The 19,952-nt window shown below is 44.3% G+C and overlaps 4 non-coding genes across 4 annotated transcripts; all 4 read right to left on the minus strand.

Annotated features, from left to right (window-relative positions):
- Positions 1-6,391: 6,391 nt before the first annotated feature.
- On the minus strand, positions 6,392-6,463 carry TRNAC-GCA. The gene has a single exon. It is a non-coding gene; the product is annotated as a tRNA-Cys (tRNA).
- A 1,296-nt stretch (positions 6,464-7,759) lies between these two features.
- On the minus strand, positions 7,760-7,831 carry TRNAC-GCA. Its single transcript has one exon. It is a non-coding gene; the product is annotated as a tRNA-Cys (tRNA).
- A 925-nt stretch (positions 7,832-8,756) lies between these two features.
- Positions 8,757-8,828, minus strand: TRNAC-GCA. Its single transcript has one exon. It is a non-coding gene; the product is annotated as a tRNA-Cys (tRNA).
- Positions 8,829-12,921: 4,093 nt separating this feature from the next.
- Positions 12,922-12,993, minus strand: TRNAC-GCA. The gene has a single exon. It is a non-coding gene; the product is annotated as a tRNA-Cys (tRNA).
- Positions 12,994-19,952: the final 6,959 nt, after the last annotated feature.

Consider the following 19,952-nt stretch of genomic DNA (forward strand, 5'->3'; position numbering starts at 1 on the left):
AGTATAGACGGAGAATGACCCACTCCAAGAAGTGGTCAGAAGTAGACGGCGGAAGAGTTAGGCATCCCCAAAAGCATGAAACGACCTATGCTAATGTAATTCAAGGACCAAGAAATGTTATTAGAGAAGAACCCCGTTTGACCTGGCAGCATTCTGATCTGTGGGCCATGCCTGATCCTGTCCAGGAGATAAACTTACTTTGATTTGCATATTTGCATCGCCAGCCATCCCAAGTCCCTGCCCCCACTGCTGTCATGGGAACTGTCAAACTTTCTCTTCTGCAAACTGTCTCTCCCCACTACTGGCATTTCCCCCTCCTACCCACCAGTCTGGACATCTGGCAATCTCCTCAGAAGTCCGCTGGAAGCTTCTCTTTTCCCCTCCTGGCCAGGAGGCTGCAGAAACTCTCATCTCTACACTGATTTCTACCATGATGCTAAAGTCCCCAGGATTTCTTGTTTCTGCCCAAGAGGGCTGACTGCCAGGTCAAATGGAAAGATTCATGAACCTGCAAGAGCGCAGAACTCCCCAGAGGCCAGAGACTGAGTGCCAGCAAGAACCCCGGTTTTAACAAACCCAAGTGTGCAAGAAGCAGCATTGCCTGGAGGCCCACGGCATCGACTCTGAAGGCAGAGAGCCTTGCTCCAAGTCTTGCCCCAGCTGTGCGCCTTCTAGCTGGTTACTTCCCCTCTCTATGCCTCACTGCATAAGCTGTGAAATGATAATAGCATATACTTGATGGACGGGTGGGTAGATCAAATGAGTTAGTCCACATAAAACACTTGAATCAGGACTGGCACTTGGGAAGCTCTATGTCACTGTTTGCTGAGCAAATTTAAAAATGCACGAGGAAACTAGCTAATATCTGTGAGAGTCGACAGAATAGGAAACACTGGACTTGGACCTACAAAGACTCCACCTTTGACATTTGAATAAATCAACGAGGATCTTAAAAGGGAGAAATGAGATCGAAACTGAGGAGCAGAAGACTCAGAAATGATCACATATATTTGAAAAACTAATCAAGACATTCTCGAAATGAAAGATGCAATTAACTTGTTTTTACTTACTTCCTGTTGAAGTGTGATTTACGCAAAGCACACAAATTCTAAACGTACAGCTCAATGAATGCTGACATACACGTTCATCCAAAACCACCACCCAAATCAAGACAGAAAATTTCCAGCACTTTTAGGGTTTCTTTGCACCCCTTCCCAACTGCCCCCTCTCCCCAAAGATAACCACCATTCCTTCGCCATGGATCAATTTTGCCTGATTTTGGATTTATTCTTTTGAGTCTGGCTTCTCTCACCCAACCTCAGGTTTCTAAGACTCACACGTGTTTGGCCACCGTGACAGTTGTGTGTTCTTTTTGATTCCTGTTTGGCATTCCAGTGTATGACTGTACCATGATTTATTTATCTGTGCTACTGCTGATGGGCATTCAAGCTGTTTCTAGTTGGGAGCTATTAAGAGAAATGCTGTTATAAACCTTCTTTTATGTACGTGCACTCTTAAGTATATAGTTTGGAATAGATTTGCTGAATAAGAGAGCATTCACAGTTTCAACTCTAACTGATAATGCTAGTTTTCTGAAGTGGTTATATCAAACTGTACTCTCATAGGCAACATAGGAGACTTACTACTGCTCCATATTCTCACAATGCTCAGTACCACCAGTCTTCTCCATTTTAACCATTCTGGTGAGAATCTAGTGCTATCTCCTTGTGGCTTCCACCACATCTCCCCAAAGACTAATGAACATTTGAGCATCTTCTCATATCCTGATGGGTCATGTGGGTGTGTACTTTTGTGAAGGGCCTATTCAAATCCCTTGTTCGTTTTTCTGTGGGGTTGTCTGTATTCTTCTTCTTGTTTTGTCCAAGTTCTTTATATGTTGTGGATACAAACCCTTCATTGGCTATATGTATATATGGATATCATGAATTTACAAGGAAGTTTGGAGGGATCACAGAAAAGCAGAAGTTTTGGTGAAGGAAATGATCTTGTTGGGGGACAGGAGAGTGAGGAGCTTTGCCATTCATTGGGTAGGAAGTCAATATACTGGCACCTCGATCAGCTAAAATTGTGGAATTTTCTACTGACCCAGCTCAGGCCAGCTAAACTCACTCATTCTATTGGTGTAAGTTGTATTGTCCTAGAAAATTTTCCATGCCACCTGAATATTATATCTTATTGGCACAAAGTCATTCATAACATAATCCTATGATCCTTTTAATGTCTTTAGAAATTGTAATAAGGTATCCTTTCAAATATCTCTCATATTGGTTATTAGCGTTTTCTCTTTTTCCTTTGTCAGTCTTGTCTGGGTTATCATTTTTATTATTTGTTTCAAAGAACAACTTTTGCTTCATTGGCCCAATCTCTTACTTATCTGTTTTCTATTTAATCAATTTATGCTTTCATTAATTCATATTTATTACTTTCTTTATTTTTCCTTTGGCTTTATTGTCCCTTTCCATTTTTGCTTAATTTTTTTATTTTTTATTTTTTATTTTTTAGAGAGGATGGGGCAGATGCAGAGGGAGAGCAAGAGAGAATCCCAAGCAGACTCCATGCCTACCCAGCACGTGAGTCTGACATGGGGCTGGATCTCATGACCCCAAGATCACGACCTAAGCCAAAATCAAGAATCAGTTGCTGAATGAAATGAGCCACTCAGGCGACCCTTTATGGCCCTTTTATATCTTTTTTGGGATAGATTCAGAGTTAATTAATTTTCACCTTCTTCTTTTCACAAAGATGTGGGTGCAGGAAGGGTTTAAATTGCTCTCTGCACACTGTCACAGTTGCAGCTGACAAGTTTCAGTATCTAGTGTAATCATCATCATGTAGTTCTAACTCAGTTGCAATTTCTCTTTTGGCCACTGGATTATTTAGACGTATAGTTTTTAATTTCTAAGAAGATGGGGATTTTCTAGTTATCTGTTAGGTTGTCTCGTTATTTATTGTTACTTGAATTTTAATTTAATTTGGTCAGAATACATATTTGTTGGATTAAAATACTTTAGAATTAGTTAAGACTTGCTTTACACTCAGAATATGGTCAGTTTGTGTGAATTGTCCATGAGTGACTGGGGGAAAAAAATGTATGTTCTCTAATTGCTGAGTGTGAGGTTCTTTATGTGTTAATTAGGTCCTGTTTATTAATCATGTTGTTCAAATCTTTTATATCTTTCTGATATTATCTCTGCTTGTCCTTTCAATTCACAAAAGAGGCTTTTAAAGATCTCTCGCACAATCGGAAAGTTGTTCATCTCTCCTTTTTAGTCTGTTAATTTCTGCTTCATATGTTTTGAGACTTTTTTTTTAGGTGCATCAAATTTAGAATTGTGGTACCTAACTGGTGAATTAAACTTTTTATCAATACAAAATGACCATCCTTATCTCTTATAATGATTTTTGCTTCAAAAACTATTTGTCTGGTATTAATATAGGTACCTGATATATATTTATCATAATTACATCTCTTTCTGTCCTTTTATTTTTAATATATTTATATCCTTATGTTTTCTACCTATCTTGCGTGAACATCCTATAGTTGTTCTTTTTTTATTATCCAGTTACATTCTTTGTCTTTTTACTGTGGTATTTTATACATTTACATTTAATGTTAGTACTGATAACAGTTTGGTTTAAATTGTCCATCTTCTTTGTCCTTCCAGTTCTAGGTTCTTTTGCTCTCTTTTCCTGTCTCCTTTTGGCAACTATAGAAGAGACCCCGGGAGTTGAGAGATGAGATCCCTGCACCGTGGAATGGAACTGGTAAAAATCCGCAGGAGTCCATGGAGCTAACAGATTTCTCTTGATGATAGGATCACACAAAAGATGGTGAGTATGGGGCTGACAGACCCTGGAACCAGAGTGTATGCAAGGGAACCAGCAACTTTGTCTGCTATTGAGAGTGACCTAGGCTCCTGGGATTGGCTTTTGCCTAGAATAAAAAACAAGGAGCTAGAGAATAAAATCATTAGCACTTTTCCTGTGCTGACCTGGGTGGAGACAAGTGTCTCTAGGGGACAGCAATTTTCTCACTGTCCACAAAAGGTGGACTCACGGAGATGCAGAACCCGATCACAGCTCCAATAAAGCTACACTCCTCCCCATAGCAGACACTCTGACTCTTTTTTTTCGATTACAGGGTTATGGTTCCCTCCCCCTCTTCTGCCCCTCATTCTAGCACAAGACGCTACCCCTGCTTAAAAGAAACAGGACAGAAACAGCAAGACAGCAGCTCTTTGGTTTCCCATCACATCTCAGAGGCCCCTGTCTTCACCTTTCTTCTTTCCTGTTCTTCTCAAGGAAAGCATGCCCATCCCCCCTTCCAAGTAAACCACTCCATCCACACTCTGGTCCCCATGACTGAACTGACTCAATTCTTTCTCCATCTTGTTCCTTCCCCTGGCCAAAAACCTGCTCCTATCTCTAGCCTAAATTAGATTAGGTTTTCCACCTTCCCTGTAGCTCCTCTTTACTTCTCTCTCTGGACATTTTGTAGTCCTCATTCTCCAACTCTACTTTCTCACACGATTCCTCATCCTGTACATCTCATCTGCACCAGGTCCTGTATATTTTATCCTGGAAGCTTCTCTGGAATTCCTTTTCTCCTCTGCATCCACTTCCTTACTCCATCTGTGTCACTGGGCATGTTTTTTTGTTTGTTTGTTTGTTTGTTTTTAACTCTGTTAGCTTCAGTTTCCTCATCTTAAACAAGGACAAGTTTCTTGCAACAAATATGGTTAACTTCAGGTAAGCAGCTAGACATGGTACTAGCACATAGTAGGTGCTCAAAAAATAATACCAGTTGAGGAAGTGTCCTTTGGCAAACTCAGTCATGTAAGCACTCTCTATAATGTCTCTTAAGTGATGTCCTGAGATGAAGGGACTGGCCTTGCTGTTTCTTGGCAGTCTGCAGGACTCCTTATGACCCACAGAACAAAGTCTGAATTCCAAAACCTCCCTTACAAACAGACCCTCCTCTGCTGAACGTCCGTGTCTGACATTAGGTCACAGTCATGTGCCCTCCACTCTGTCCCCTGCATAGTCATCATGTGCACAGACACACACACGTGCACCCACTCTGCACACATAAGTACTTGCAAACCGGTACCCTTGCATACCTTCTAGAGCCAGAAAGTGCTCCAAACACATGGCATCTTTGTTTCTTTTTGCATGTGCTCCCCACACACTGCCTGACATGCACCATCCAGACCCAACTGACCCCACCATCTCTGCAGAGCCCTCACTGAGTCAGCCTGGAGTGGCCAGGCTCCTTTCTAGCTAATATATTTTATGTTGCAAATCACTCCTCCTCACAAGAAGAAGAGCCTCTAAAAAGAGTGAGGAAGGAAAACGTATGAGTAGATTTCGCTCACCTCTGGACCCCCAGTCCTGGCCTCTTGCTCAGCACAAGAAACATTTGAGGAATTTAACTGAGAGGGCTGATTGCTCTCTGGGGTTTTGTCCTGCCCCAGGGAGAGAGGGGGATGGGGGAGGGGAGGTGGCAGAGCTGCTGCCAGAGGGCTCCCAGGCAGCCCAGGGAAACCCAGGGGTAAGGGGGCATATGCACCAGAAAGACAGGCGCATTTTCAGTGGGCAGAATGCCTGCTCCCTACAGGTCAGCCCTGCTTATTCAGGATGGGAAAACCACCTGGGTGGCTTCAACACAGGAAAGGTACTAGCGGGAAAATATACTCATTCCTCTGTGGGGAGACAGGACACCTAATAGCTTAGATCTAGTAGACAAGACAGGAGACTGAGAGGTCTCTGGATCTCATCTTCATGTCCACTACTCACTCTACATTCTGTTCATTGAACTGTTGTTCAATGTCAAAATCCCTCTCCCTCAGTAAGTGGGTGAGCTGTGGAGATCAGGAAACTTCTGCACCCAGGCAAGTTTCCAGCTCTGAGTCCTTGTCTGACTCAGGAGCCCAGGGCCTCTTCAACAACCGGGAGACTTTTCTCCCGATTCCATGGCTCTCTGAGGTGGGCAGGAGATCTGTTTGAGATGTCAGCCCACAATTATTCCCATAAGCTAATAGACTCAGAAGGCCTGCAGGAAGTAGTTGAGGTCTACCTTGGCCTTGGCCTTGGCAATGGGAGAGAGAGTAACAAAAAGAGAAAATGAGGATCACTGGAGGTGTGTTATAGGTTGACTGGGTATGTGTGAGGCTCAGAGGAGAGAGCATGGCCTTGAACCACAGCTGTGTCAACCCAAGACTTCCCTCACCTAGTCTCTCCCCAAACACACCAGTCCCTAAGAGTCCTATGTGACAAGAACATAAGTCTCTGCAGGAACCCTGCAGACCAGAATGCAGGATGCCATGCCCATTGCAATCCAGTTCCAATGCAAACCCTTGGCACATAAATAAGGGGGCACCTGGATTTGAACCAGGGACCTCTTGATCTGCAGTCAAATGCTCTACCCCTGAGCTATACCCCCAGGCTGCAGACTCTATATAATTAATACCTTTCGTTGTCTCTTTGGTAACACTCAGCTCTGCAAAATGAAGTCATAGCCCCCTTCCAGAACTGACTTTCTAGAAGTTGCCAGACCTGGTTCATAGTAGGACATCCTCTCTCAGCCCTGCGGCTTCCCAGACCTCAGTCCCTGGTGGGGTCATTAACAAGGAAAAGAGAGAAGCCACCTGAAGAACCCCCAACCCATTGCCTTTTCAGTTTAGCCCAAGAGCTGGCCAACCTGTTACCAAGAAAAGGTTCTGACTTGCTTGCTTGGTTTTCAGCAGGCACCAGATTACCCTTTCTCCATCAAAACCACAGACCCAGACCTCCCCGACCACTTTGATTCAAGGAGAGCAGACAAGGTCAGGTGTAACCACACTGCCGTTCAACACGCTTCCATTCCCTTAATGTTTACAGGAAGCTGTAGAGGATGGTCTCTATCTTTCACTGGCCCTGGAGTCCACAGACAGAAATGGGCTGTTGGTTCAAATGCTATGAGCTCAACAGAGATTCAGGGTTTTTATTATATAAATTGGACTTATAGGAACAACTCTTTAGAGACTGGAAAGAAGTCTCTAGTTGGGAATCAGCTTAGACCAATCGTAGCATCTCTGCCACAGGGAACAGAGACAAGGACCCCCTCACCCCTGGTGGCCTGGTTTTATGAACTTCTCCAGAGGACATTGGTCCTAGAGTTTCACATCCACTGGAAAGAATAACGCAATATCCACTAAGACCAAAATCGTTGTCTTTAGCAGACACTCTCCAAAATAGTTCAATAATGAAAGGACACACAGCCACCATCTGTCCATTTACCTGAGGGCAGATTTGCAGCTAATAATAACAACTGACATCTGTGTTCTAGGTGGTGTTCTAAATGCTTTAAATTCTTTCTCTCTCTCTCTCTTTCTCACAGACACACACACACACACACCCTATGAGGTGGTACTACCCCCATTTTATAGATGTAAAACCTGAGGCACAAGGAAGAGTGGGAGCCACTTACCTGGGGTGACACCCCCTACCTCACCCCAGAAGTGACCCCTAGAATCAAACCAGACTTCCCACAGGAACTTTTGAGGTCTTCCTATTGCTGCTGGTTGTATGCAAGGAATAACTTGTCTTCGCAACTCCGAGGCATGGCGAAGAGCTTGGCACTGGCCAGTCGCTGGTGTTCAGTGAGTCAATGAGGATGGATGATCCATGCACAACCTGCTGGCCCTTTCTTCTTAACTGGGAAGCAGGGGGAAGGACTATCCAAATTTACACATAAATAAGGGGGCACCCGGATTTGAACCGGGGACCTCTTGATCTGCAGTCAAATGCTCTACCCCTGAGCTATACCCCCAGGCTGCAGAGACTACATAAGTAATACCTTTCATCATCTGTTTTATAACACTCAGTTCTGGAAAATGGCCCCCTTCCAGGACTGGCTTTCTGGAAACTGCCAGATCTGATTCATGGCAAGACATCTTCCTTCAGCCCTGCGGCTTCCCAGGCCTCCATCCCCAGTGGGTTATTGGTGAGGAGAAAAGGAGAGAGGTTGCTTGGAGAACCCCCAATCCATTTCCCATTGCCTTTTTTATTTAGCCCAGGACCTGGCCAGCTGTCTCCAAAACTACCCAACCCATCAGGGCCCCCACTCTTTACTTTTCTCCCTTCAGTGAAGACAGAAATGGACTCTAATTCAGACAGTGTTGCAGAGCTCCAATAGCTGGGAGCAACCCTTGTCTGAGTAGCTAAGCCAGGCTTTAGACCCAGAAGGTTGAAGCAAGTACATGAGTGGGCGCTGGTGTGGGAAAAAACAGATCCCCAAAGGGAAATGTCTATCATACATGGAGAGAACCCGGATGCTATGATTTGTCCCTGTAGGTCTCACCATGACTCCACTGAGCCAAACTGTTTTTGCTGGGAAGGAGAGGTGAGGGCGATGATTTAAGGTTACCATTTACTGTCTGATCCTGGGAAGTACTGTCTGATCTCTGGTCTGCCCTGGAAAAGCCCAGCAGAATTCCCATCATGTGTCTCTGCCTTCTCTTTGAAGACCCAATAGAGTGGAAGAAATTAGATATAAAGAGAAAGGAGAAAAAGCTAGATGCCAAGAGAGATATCCAGAGCATTGGTATAGGCAAACATGTAAGGGGCAATCCACTCAGATTGCTTTTGTGCAAGGGCTGACCTGTGGTTTCCGATTTCAGGGAAGGTCATAATTAGCGTGGATAAAAGGAAATTGGAATATGGGCAACAGCTGTGAAAAGGAAAAACAAAAGGGCAGGGGGCACCTGGATTTGAACCAGGGACCTCTTGATCTGCAGTCAAATGCTCTACCCCTGAGCTATACCCCCCTGCTTGGTATGAGTGTCTAATAAGCACCTTTCACCTTCATAGTCACACCCAGAACTCCTATAACACATGGGGAGTTTCTACTTGTCTCCAGAGAGTTGATCAAACCAGCAATTTATTCCTCCACAAATTCACCCCAGAAAGGTCCTTGCCCAGTCCCCAGAGCCCCCAGCCTCTCCCCTCCACATGCCTGCATCTCCCCCTGTTCTTAAGTCTGATGACAGCAGCAGCCAGAAGGAGTATTGACTTTAACTACTGGAAGGGCTTTTAAGATTCACTTGTCTGAGTTTCTCTTATTCTACACCACAAAACGGCAACTGGAAGAGATGCTGCCTATCCTCTTTGGAGACACATGCAGTACTTACCTCTGAAGATGTCTCTCCAGTGTGCGTGCTTATTCACCAAACCTGGAGGGTGGTGGGGGCAGCTGGGGAGGTTACTGAAATTTCCAGTCCCTGACCTGGACCAAGGAGTTGTCCTAGAAAATCATGGAGACATGAGGACTACACAGAGCCAGAGAACTCCTGAGCTACAATAAAAAGCTCTATCCTGAGCTACACTTCCACCCACAGAACATGGATGTTTTTAATATTATATTTTGTGCTTTTATTGAAGTATCTCTTTTTTAAGAGTTTATTTATTTATTTGACAGACAGGGATCACAAGTAGGCAAACAGTCAGGCAGAGAAGTGGGCCTGGTATGGGGCTCGATCCCAGGACCCTGGGACCATGACCTGAGCCCAAGGCAGAGGCTTAACCCACTGAGCCACCCAGGCACCCCTTATTGAAGTATCTTATGCAATTATTTTTAAGTCAGATAGTGTTTTTAAAGCTTTCCACAAAAAACTCAATCCTTTGTATCTCCCTCCTGCCACCCGGAGGCAACCACCCTTTACTGTTTTGTCTGTTTCTTTTAGTCTCTTTGCTGCCATAATTTCAAATAATATAAATAACTCATAATATGCAACATCTAACTTAATCAAGTTTCAACATCAATTGTCTTACTTTTATGATGAAGATTATAACTTATATGTCTCCTTCCTTTCTCAATTTTCTGTTATAACTATATCTCAACTTTTGGTTAAATAATTTTCTATGTTTCTATGTTTAATATTTTCACTGTTAGTAGTTAATAGTTTTCATAGTGCTAAGCGGAACTAAGAATTCTGGTAAAACTTTTTGTTTTTCCTGGAGTTAGTGATAACCTCTGTTTCAACTGCTTAGTTTTCTTGGAATATCTAAGATTTTCCACAACCTTTAATCACTCCCTAGCTACCCCAAGAGCCAAAATGAACTCCAAGGAAGCAACTCTAGCTTCCCCATCCCCACTCCTTCCTGGCTGATGGGGATATCAGGGATGAGGAGGACCTGCTGAAGGCCAGGATAGGGACACAGGGTGGGGGGTCAGGGGTGTGGAGGGCAGGGCAGGTAAGGAGGCTGCCTAGCAAAGGAACAGGTCTGTTGGTGAGCTGGGAGGCACACTGAGAACAAAGGAAAAGCAGCAGAACAACAAGACCCTAGGTCTCGGCTTCTAGGGTAAGAGTGCGGACCAAGAGGTCTGCTTCAATTCTGACTGTCCCTCATGTAGTCTGACTTAACATGCACACAAATGGTTCTGAATATCTCACTACTTTGCATCTCCTGTGTCGTGAATCTGTAAAGTTTACAAATAAAAACCACACAGTTTGGAACCTTGACAAAGCCTACTCCGGCCTCAGAAAGATGAGTTCCTGGTGGCAAACTCCCTCCTTTCCCTCCTGGCCCCACTCATGGGCCCTCATCCAACGAATGTAGCTTCCCAGAGACTCCTGGCTTACCTTGAAAAGACACGTTTATGCCTTGGGCCTCCAAGAAATAATGTTGATTAAATAGTGCCACCTGGTTCTCTTCTAGAAGAGAAAGGGCAGTGTGGTCTGAGGTGCGATGCAGTGTCTTTCCCACCAGAGCAGAGTGACCTGACTTCAGTGAGAAATAAAAATGGTTGCAGAGAGCAGAGGCAGGAAAGAAAAGTCTGGAGGGCTGAGAGAGGATGGAGGGTTTCAGTGGACTAAAACCAAATTCTGAGCCTTGAATATAAAGCCCTTCAACCTCTGGCCCCTGTTTCCCTTGGAGCTCCAGCCCACCCCTCCTTCTCTTTGTCCCCAGGCACTTAGGACACCCCTGGGGGCACTTTATGTCCCACCCGTTGTGTAAGCTCTTTCTCCTGCCCTGATTGCCCCTTCCTGCATCTCTGCAAGAGCCAAGAAGGCTTCCTGGAGGAGGCACCAGCTTCCGTCCACAGTCTTCAAAACATGCAAAGAAACCGCCTTACCCCTTACCACATAACGGTATTTGTCTCTTAGGGTAATATTTTATGTGACTAAGCAGATTGTAGCTACAATGATATTATTACTGACTATTATCATTCCCTTGTTTTGGTGGCGGTGGGGAACCTGCCAGGGATTATGCCGGCCTGGCTTTAGATTTTTGCTTTTAGCTGTTGCCTTTGAGTCTATGGAGAGGTCTAATAGAGTGAGAGGTTTCCTGATGTCCTGAATGAGAATTTCAAGTGGAATGAAACAGAGCAGTAAATTGACACCTTGAAGTCTGATACAGCTTCCAGGAATGACTGGGCGAGAAACACCGCCGCCATGTGATCATGACGTGGGAATATTGACCTGAAATGTGAACGCCCTCAAGGGACAACTGGCCCACCATCTAGATGCCAGCACAGAGCATAACTGAGCACTAATTAGAACAGAACTGAAACCACTGCCTTTCCAGTCTGCCTCCGAAATTCCACCAGCCAGCATTAAAGAGCTCCCTAACCGGGTCACCTTGTTCATCTTCCTGAGAAAACATGCTGCGGCGTACTCACCCTGGTGGGGGCTTTCCATCTGAGCAGCAGAGACAGGCGCGTGGAAAGCAGATATCCCACAGTGCATTCCCGGGGTCCCTGTATGGATGCAGGGGCAGAGAAGTAGCCCCAGGGTGGCACAGAACCTCATGAGCGAAGTGGCTTACAGCCCTTCGAAGGCAGAAGCCAGCTCCTGGCAGTCAGCGTGCTCCCTGAAGGGCCCCCTCGCTGCCTTTCCTTAAGGCCCCTTGCTCTGTGCACGCACTCCCTGCAAAGGCAGCTCAGGGCAGAGTGACTGGAGCCCTAGGGGTCTGCTGCGGGCACAGTCCTGTGCTCAGCAGGGATGGAGTGCATGCAGAAGGAGTCGAAGGTCCATTCTCCCTGCCACGGAGGTGGCCCTGTGTGGTGACATCTGCAAGGCTCTAAGGGTAAGTATTAACAGGGGGTCTCGGTCAGTCCTGGAGAAGTTCACCTGCAGCCACAAGAAGCTGGAGAGGCTCTCTGGCAAAGATCTCCACCATCCGAGCTCCCTTCTCTCCTTGCAGGAAAACTCAAGTTCACAAGACCCAGTGGCGGAAAGGCAGTCCTTCGGAAGTAAAAACCTGAATAGGGTAGGAGTCATGTAGATTGAATGAGAGACCACTTGATCTGTAGGTAGACTCCCTGTCTCCTCTTGTGTCCCAGTTCTAGCTGGCTCCTAAGCACCTGTGTCACCCCATCAACACGTCTGTTTATCTTTGGTCAGCCCATGAGACCAGCGCCACCACAGACTGGATCCATTCTTGCCCATCTCCTCCTTCCCTGGCTCCAACCTCCTTCCACCCGGCAACCCTGCAGCTTTCCCTCCCCCCAGTGTAGGACCAAGACATCTAAATGCCGATGTTACCCTAGAAAGGTATTTAGAATGCTCCAGAACAGCAGTTGCTAAATAGTGCAGCCCAGAAGAATTATCTAGTGTTTCTGTGATGTGGGTGGATGAAAAGGAAGGAGGAGGGTGTCATTGAGAAATCAAGCTCCTCGGGCCCCAGCTCAGGCCAGTAAACCAGACCCTCTGGACTGGGGGCCTGGGAAATGGATGTGTTTCTCCATGTTCCCTGGTAATTCTCCTGTTCAGACACCTTGAGTCCCTATATCATCTTAACAACACAACATGATCATGGCTTGAACCACATTCCTGGTTCTGGGACTTTCCTTTGTCCCAGTCCACTAAACATCAAGGGCCAGGCATTTGGTGTAGGTACTAAAAGTCAACTTGAGTCAGGGGGCACCTGGATTTGAACCAGGGACCTCTTGATCTGCAGTCAAATGCTCTGCCCCTGAGCTATACCCCCTACTTTGCTAGGTGTCTAATAAATACCTTTTCACCTGCACTGCAACACCCAGCTCCCCTGTGCACTGAAATTTCTATTGAATTCTAGAAAGTTTCCCTTTAGGAAATGAGCGCCTTTTGGCCCTATTCCTCCCCACCACAGAGATCCCCCCACCTAACTCTAGCTCCCAGAAACTTCTTTGCTCATAATCTTGCAGCCTCGTTTTTCTTAGCCCCACTTTGAAGGCGCTGCTTGGAAACTCACTGCTAAGAGCTGGACCACTTCTGCCTTCCTGGTGGTCCGCAGCAAGCTCCGGCTCCTTGCACCCTGCCTTCTGCACCCTCCCTCCCACCCTCATCCCCCACACCGCTGGACGGTCCCGGGCTTCTTTGCTCACCTCCCCCTGCTCTGTGTTCTCGCCACCACCACCTCCTGCCCTTTGGCAGGGTCCTGACTGAACCCAGACAAATTACTGGAATTATTTAGCCGGAGAGATCTCAACCCCCCATTCTGGGACCCAGGAAGCTGTCCCAGCTGTCCCAAGGAGCCTCCCACCAGAAGGTCAGCCCAGCTGGAGAGGAGCAGCAGGGACTGTGTGCGAGAACCAGGGCCCGAGATGCCTCTGCTGGACGGACCTTTGCCCTGAGGCCCAGCACTGCAGCCCCAGCAAGGAAACTGGCTGGCCCCTGGCCAACAAACCACCAAGATCAAAAGACCATTGACTTCAAAAGCATAGAGAAAAGACACCCTCCCAGAGGGCCACAAGAGGCTGTGAGAGTGCCTGGCTTGTGTGTGTCGGGGAAACCAGCACTCTGCAGGGCACAGAGACTTGCAAAGGAAAGCCCCGGGGAAGAGGAGTATCTCCCTGTCATTCTTCCAGTCTAGTCTAGTGCCTTACATTTATTCCACAGGTAATAAACCCTACTTGTTGAAAAAATGAAAAGCAGTACCTCCCCATTTTCTACAGCGCCCACCATGACATTAAGCATAAAAATTAGCAGATGATAAATTTGTTGGATGGATGTACAGATAGCAAACTTCACAAAGGCGTTTAAGTATGGAGTAAATACAGATTATCTGAGACACCACCAGCCAAAGAAACACTGCTGGTGTTTTGGTGTCTGCCCCTTTAAACTTCGGCACCCCTTTCCTCCAAGTTGGGGCGCCCCTCTTTATAGCCAGAGATGAGCTGGTTCCTGGCCACACCACGCCCTTACCAGCAGCTGTCCCTTGCTGGTCTTCTGGCTCTCTTAGCAACATTCTCCTCTCTTACTGAGAAGGGAAAAGGCAGGGAAGGATTCAGAGAAATCCCCAAACTAAAATTTCTCTTGTTAAAAAAAATGAGAGAGAGAGAGACTCACAAAATCCATTAGGAGGGCGCCAACAACAATACAACAACAAAGACCCCCCTCCACAAGTCATGATACTCAGTGGGGCAATGTTGGAAGCCTTCTCTCAAGAGCTAGAAACAAGGAAAGGATTGTACCTAAAACCAGAGACGGTGTGTTAGGGGAAAAGAAGGGGAGGGGAATGGAATGGAAGAAATAAAACAGCCATTATTCATGGATACTATGATTATCCCACTAGAAAATAACCACAAATTATTTGAATTATCAAGTTTAATAAACTTCAGGATAAAACATAAAGGTATTAAAATCAAATCTACTTCTGTACACCAGTAATGAAGAATCAGAAATAAAATATTTGAAAAGATGTCATTTAAAATTGTAAGAAAAATACAGGATCCCTAGGAACAAATTTAAGCTGTACAAAACCTTTTTTTTTTTAAGATTTTATTTATTCATTTGAGAGAGAGAGAGAGCACGCGAACGTGAACGCACAAGCAGAGGGGAGGTGCAGAAGGAAGCAGACCAGGACCCTGAGACCATGACCTGAGCCGAAGGCAGATGCCCAACCAACTGAGCCACCCAGGTGCCCCCAAAACCTTCGTTTAGACCATTTTTAAGTTTCCTTGAAAGACATTAAAGGAGACCTAAGTGAACAAAGAAATATGCTATGTTTTTGGATAGGACAAAATAATAATTTGGCAAAGACGTTAATGCTCCCCAAATTCATCTGTAGATTTAATGCAATTCCAATCAAAATCCCAATCAGGATTACCATAGTGCTTGACATTCTAGTGCTAAAGGTTATGCAGGAAGAGAAAGGGCTGGGGACAGATAGGGTTTTCCTAAAGAAAACGAGCTAGACATGAAAACTAGCCCTATTAGATATGAAAACTTATCATAAACCTGAAAGGCAGTGTAGTGCTGACAAGCGGATAGACACACAAGACCAATAAAGCAGGTTCCAGAAATGGAGCCATCCATAGAGAGAAACTTGCTCTGTGGGGGAGGTGGCATGGCAGGCTGAGAGCGGGAAAGGATGTGCTTCCCAACATGGGCGCCAGGACAGCTGGATACCCGTGCACAAAATAATCCCCAAGTGGATCGAAGACTTGGATATAAAAGACAAATCTTTTAAACTTTTAGAAGAAAATATAAGAGAAACACCCTGAAGGAACTTGGCATAAAAGGATGTCTTCCTTAAGACACGTGCCTAAAACCCATGAATAAAGGATCGATGATGCATTCTAGTTCATTAAAATGAACTACCTTCTCTGGAGGCGGGGCTCCGGAGAGTGGGGGCTCAGACTGGCTCGTAAGGGGTGTTGGTGTCTCGGGATGGGGTGCTGGGGTCTCAGGGCTCCGGGGGCATCTCCCAGGGGAGCACTGCCCATCAGCCTGGTTCAGGAGCGCCCAAAGAAAGCCAGCAACCAGAACCCATACTGTCCGTGTGGAAAGGATCATCCCTAGGGCTGCGCCGGCAGGAACAGCAGAACAAAGCTCTCTCCGGTTGCCTTCTGTTCCACTAGCTTATTTTGCATTTTCTAGGATAAAAGTGGAATTACACTTTATGTACTTTTTTGTCTAGCTTCTTTCACTCAGCAGAAATGCTTTGGGATTTGTCCCTGTTGTCATGTGTGTCAATAGTTCATTTCTTTCCCTTGCTGGGTACTGTTCTATGGTAGGGCTCTATTAACACTCACCACTCACCTATTCTGGTCTTTTGTGTTACTTCCAGTGTCTGGCTATCATAAATAAAGCTTCTTATACACATTCATGGGCAAATCTTTGGATATATGCTTTCATTTCTCTGGCTCTTCCCTGAGTGGACATGGTCATAATGCCTTGACTTGTGAATCATTTTAATGTTTTACATTTCAAAAACAAAAACAAAAACAAAAAACCCACAATAAGTAGGAGGGGATAAACCTAAAAACAAATATAAACAAAACCCAAAAGCCTAGTGGTATGTCATATTGATAACATGACCAAAAAAAAAGAAAAATTCTCACTGCTATATATAGAGAGAGATTTTGAACTACAACGAGACATTGAACTTCACTTGGTAAGTTGCTTTGGTTTAACTTCCAAAATCTGTTTTTGAGCAAACGAGTAAATATATTGATATTCGGGGGAACCAGGGCTCTAACTGTGGGGGGCAGGGGATACTGATGTGGAGTGGAGGAAGGCAAGGAACTGGAATTCCCCCTAGAGAGGGACTGGAATTGTCAGCAACAGTGTGATACACACGGATGTGCACACAAGCATTTTCTGACACCCCCCGCCAAAAATGGAAATGACATTGCAGCAATGAGCACTCCTAATGCTCGTATTGTGGTTACTAAATACCATTAAAAGGAACCAGGAACTCTTGGAGAAATGGATGATTCCAGGGCTGGGCAGGAAACCCAACAAGTGAACAATGCAACATCTCATGCCACAAAGTTTGAGAAGGTCCCATCTAGTCAGTACAAGTCAACAGAACGCAGGGCTCACGTGAAAAGGCCTCGTGCTAGCTCAATTTGGAACAATTTGAGCATCCAAACAAAGATAGGAATGTGTGATAGCTCATGAAAGAATCCATGAATAGGGTTTTTAAAAAATTTTAGGTGGAGAAAGGAAAGCTGTTCTTTCCAAAAACGACAACTAATCAATGTAAAAGGACTGATAGAAATATCAAATTACCATTTTATAACCATCAGTGTAATAATGGATCTTGGTAAGAATGATTAAAGGATGCTAACTTTGCAAGGTGAGGATGGTAGGGAAACAGGATACAGAAAAATCTATCAACCATCATTTTAACTGAATCATCAAATTCAGCTTCATCAGTAGTGGGGCCAAGTGACATTATTGCCTTTTGCTGTGACACACGGACATAAGGTAAATACACACACACACACACACACACACACATATGTAACACATAGACATAAATATAACATAAAACATGAGAAGGACATAGTATCACCTATGTAGTCATTTTGCCAAAATATTGAACTTCAAATAATGAGGAAACGATCAGACAAATCCTTCTCTCCAAAAGTAAACCCCTATCCTAACTGTTAACACATCCTTGGGCCTCTTCGTGGACTTTACATACTCTTGGCGAGATCCAGCCATGCTATCTTGCGAAAGCTGATCGCAGGGACCATTCTGCCAATCGCCCAATGGGGACTCTTCAAAGCTGTCAATCTCACAAAAGAGCACAGGAGACTGGATCGAAGCAATCTAAACTCACGGACCACCACATAGAGTGCGCGAGCCTTGACTGCACCCTATGTTGGAAAGAAAAGGCAGCTAAGGACGATATTATTGGGAGAATTGAGAAATATAGACTATGTGTTGCATAATAAACCCTGGATCGCAAGATTGACAAGCCTCCCGTGTGTGTTATGATTAGGTAGAATGCCTTTGTTCTTAGACTCTAGTCTAGTTCTCCAAGGAGTCAGGAAAAAAAACCCCATACACACACACACACACACACACACACACACACGCACACACACAGAGCAAATGTGGCAAAGTGTTAGCAACTGGTAACCCCGGTAGGGTATTAAAATTTTCATTGTACCATTTTTATAACTTTCCAATAGATTTGAGACTTTTTGAAATAAAAAGTTAGATTATGTTTAGAACTTCCTTTATAAGCAAAAAGAAGAAACATCATTACCAGTAACCCAAAACCCACAACTGTACCTTCTCCCAGTTAACATCCTCTCTCCAAAGCAACCGCTCTTCTAACTTCTGACCCTGTCTGTGTCCTATTTTTGGATTTTATGTATCTGCCTCCCTTTATTGTTTGTGATATCCTTCCACACTAGCGTGTGTAAGAAGGGTTTGTTGCCTTCTATAGCTGTATGGTATTTTGCTAGATGAATATTCATTATTTATCTAAATTCCTGTTAAAGAAAGTTTAAGTTGTTGCCAGGTTGGTGCTATTACGAAAAAGCAGCTAAGAAAACTCTTGTGCCTGTCTTTGATGAACTCGTATATGCACTTCTGTTAGGAGCACAATTACTGGATCACAGCTATGCAATCGCTCTGTCTCAGTAGTTAATGACATACAATTTTCCTGGATGGTCGTATCTAACAATTTATTGGCCATTTGGGCAGTGTCTTTTGTGAAATGCCTGCTCCACTCCCATTTTTCTGTGGGGTTGTCTGTCTTTATTCTCTGATTTGTAGGCATTACTTTTATATTTGGATACAAGTCCTTTGTTAATTATATGCATTGCAAATATCTTCTCTTTGACCTTCAGCTTTCGTAAAGCTGTCTTTTGATGAACTGCATTCTTAATTGCGATGGTCTGATTTATCAGTATCCCCCTTTATGTTTCATGCTTTCTGCATTCTCGTGAGTAAATCATTACATTTTCATCGGATCACAAAGATATGCTTTTCAGGTTTCTTCCAGAAACATATTGTTTTATTTATTTATTTATTTATTTTACATTCAGAGCTACGGTCTACCAGGAATTGATTTTCATGTACGGGATGAGAGTGTAGACCTTTTTCTACATGGATTAACCAACTAACCCAGCCTCACACGTTGGAAAAGCCATTCTTTCCCTCACTACTCTGTGCACCAAGTTTGTCATAAATCAGGTTCCCACATATGTGTAGATCTGTTTCTGGACTTTCTCTTTTGCTCCATAGATCCACATAATTTTTCACCCATCATTACCACCCCATCTGATTACTGTACATGCCATCTCTAGTGGTATAGTTCACTCAGCTCTGTTCTCCTTCACGAGTGTATTACTCTTCCTGGCCTTCTGCACTCCCATAAAAATTTTGGAATCAATGTGTCAATATCCACAAAAAAATTATGTGATTTTGGTTGAGATTATTCAAATTTATAAAGATGGGTGGAGAACTCTTATTGTTGCTTTTCTCAGCCCTTCATTCTACTAACTTAGTATATCCCACTACTTTTTAGGTCTTTAGTTTTTCTCAGTGATGGTTTATAGGTTTCTGAAGAGATTATACATCTTTATTTTTATTCCTCAGTAGTTGGTTTTTTGTATGATATTGGAATAGCACTGTTCATGGTTTTTCTCCCTTTTAAATTTCTGTCATATGGAAATAGAATTGATTTTTGTCTTGTCATCTTGTATCCAGTGATCTGGAAAATTCACTTAATTCCAGTGGTTCTTCCATATATTCTTTTTTTAAGATTTTATTTATTTATTTGTCAGAGAGAGAGAAAAAGTTAGCACCAGCAGAGGGAGCAGCAGGCGCAGGGAGAAGCAGGGTCCCCACTGAGCAAGGAGCCCAACGCGGGGCTTGATCCCTGAGATCATGACCCGAGCCGAAGGCAGACGCGTAACCGACTGAGCCACTCGGGCATCCTCATCTGTTTATTCTTTTGGATTTTCCGCACACACAATACGATCAACTGTGATTAATGGCAATTTTATTTTTTCCTTTCTTATTATCTGTGCTTTTTCTTTTTTTCTTTCTCCTTACTGTACTACTCAGGACCTTGGAAACATAGTCGAATAAAAGTGGTAACCGTGGAGGTCCTTTCCTCTTTCCCAGTCTCAAAGGAAAACCTTCCACTATCTCATTAAATGTGATGCTTACTATGAAAATCTTCTAACCCCCTTTATCAGGTTAATAACATTACCT

This window comes from Lontra canadensis, unplaced genomic scaffold (genome assembly GCF_010015895.1).
Source record: "Lontra canadensis isolate GAN:19392208 unplaced genomic scaffold, GSC_riverotter_1.0 scaffold111, whole genome shotgun sequence".
In the NCBI taxonomy this organism is placed as follows: Eukaryota; Metazoa; Chordata; class Mammalia; order Carnivora; family Mustelidae; genus Lontra; species Lontra canadensis.